Source organism: Octopus bimaculoides, chromosome 4 (assembly GCF_001194135.2).
Source record: "Octopus bimaculoides isolate UCB-OBI-ISO-001 chromosome 4, ASM119413v2, whole genome shotgun sequence".
Taxonomy (NCBI): domain Eukaryota; kingdom Metazoa; phylum Mollusca; class Cephalopoda; order Octopoda; family Octopodidae; genus Octopus; species Octopus bimaculoides.
Genome location: NC_068984.1, coordinates 137,412,576 through 137,414,858, shown reverse-complemented (window position 1 = coordinate 137,414,858; position 2,283 = coordinate 137,412,576). Strand labels below are relative to the sequence as shown.

Below are 2,283 nucleotides of genomic sequence, written 5' to 3'. Positions count from 1 at the left end.
ATATATATATATATATATATATATATATATATATATATATATACACACACACACACACTTTGATACTTTGATAGGTTTCGGCCAGTATTGGCCCAAGCCATGTCTAACTTAATACCACCACCTGGAGAAGTCATTCAGATCAGGATTCGGACATGGCTCACTCAAGCAGAGAGTTATTGTTTACGGAGACATATCCGGGTGTAGGAGGTTATCCGGGATTTCTTGAACTTTATGGAGTCTCTTTCAGCTTTAATGTGTTTTGGCATAATGCTAAGAAGAGCGAGGCCGATTGAAGTGAAATAATTGAGTCGTACTGTTGTTATGCGATGCGAGAGTGGTTTATGTTGTAGATGGATAGCACGGGGCCCAAGCCTTGGGTGTATCTTAAAGGCGATGCCAACATCATTTGAGCAATGCTTATGAAATGTTTTCCACACCATGCCGATGATGTTACGCTCATGGCGACATTGGAGAGAATTAAGCTTGAGCTTTTCTAGTCGACCCCAGTAGTCAAGGCCTATCATGCTATCTGTCTTTTTCTTAATTGAAGTTTGAGACGCTTCAACTTTCATGATACTTTGTTTTGTGTGGGGAGACCACAGTGGACAACTGTATTCAAGATGGGGTCGGGCAAAATTGAAGAAGTGAAGGATAATGGTGTGGATATCTCTCGCCTGCAAAGTTCAGAAGGTCCAGGAACACGTTCTGCGGACCATGCCAACTTTGTTGCTTATATGAGCGGCCCAGCTTATGTTGTTGTCCACAATCACTCCCAAGTCTCTGATGATACTGGATGCCATGAGAGTTTCACCTGGGGGAAGAGAGTATAGGAGTTTCAGAGTATCCCCTTTTCCGAAGTGGATTAACTCAAATTTGTCCCCGTTCAGCAGCATATTGCTCTTTTCAGCCCATTGAATGACAGCCAATAAATCTGACTGAAGGCATGTCCGGTCACCCACTTCATTGGTGACCTTCTGGATCTTGGAACCATCTGCAAAGAATCTTATGTTACTGTGCTTGATGATGTCAGTAATGCCATTAATGTAGATGATGAAAAGAAGTGGGTCCAACACAGTGCCTTGTGAAACACTACCACTGACTATGGCTGGGTTTGATTTTACTCCTTCGACTACAAAGTGTTGGGTTCTGTCTCTCAGGAAACACTTGATCCATTGTTGTAACTTTCCAGAGACACCAATGCTGGATATTTTTTTTTTCAAGAGAATCTTATGATCAACTCTGTGAAAGGCCTTGCTGAAATCAAGATAGGTGACATCGGTGTAGGAGCCCTCTCCTAAATCCCTCGAAATGTCATCAAAGTGATGCCGTAGCTGCGTTAGGCGGTTCTTTTCATTACGGAACCTATGTTGGTTGGGATTCAACAGTTTGTTGCTTTCAAGAAAGTGGGTTATTCGTGATCTCACCACCCTCTCAAATACCTTGATGATATGAGAGGTGAGTGAGATCGGGCGGTAGATCACTGCAAGGAACTTGCTTCGCTTTTTGAAAGCTTGGACAACAGACTAGGGCAAAGTTTTCAGGAATATAGCCAGCATCCAGTGAGTTCCTCCGCAGATTAGCAAGAGGAGATGCAAGTTGGTTTCGACAAACCTTCAGGATACAAACAGGGAACCAATAAGGGCTTATTGCTGAATTGTGTTTAATTTCGTTTACTGCCTCTAAGACGTCAGGGATGCCAAACGTTATATCCGGTTTAGTGTTTCACTTTTATTTTATTTTATTCCATGAACATAAATTTTATTTCGCTTTTACTTTCCTTTATTCATTGTATTACTTTACTCTTATATACTATAATCCATTATTCAAGATTATTATTATCATTATTGAATTAAAAATAAAAGCAATAATTTTAACGCATGTGCACACACACACATAATAAACATGTCTATATTTTCTGAGTATTCCAAACGGATCATAAAGTATTCCGTGTATTGTCCTTTGGATACCCTGATGGTTTTCTATACAAGGTATTTAAAATGCAAAATTATATATTTATATATGTTTTGTAATTTTAATTTTGTTTGTGAATTGAGACAATTGTAAGTGAATGTGTTGATTAATTTAATAAATTAATTTATTTCCATTAGATCTCTCTGTTTTCTAACTCGAAAATATTATTTGATATTTTACGATATTTTATATAATATATTCATTGAAGAAATATCTCTTTAAAGTATAATATATTAAACCAGTGTATCTTGGATAAAAAGTATCCCTATAAAGGGTTTAAATATCCTCATTGTGACTAATAATAAAAGACAA

The 2,283-nt window shown here is 37.8% G+C and overlaps 1 protein-coding gene across 3 annotated transcripts in view; it reads left to right on the top strand.

Annotated features, from left to right (window-relative positions):
- Nucleotides 1–2,283, top strand: part of LOC128247639 (chitin deacetylase 7-like) — a 61,007-nt gene that overhangs the window by 49,155 nt on the left and 9,569 nt on the right. The window lies entirely within an intron of this gene.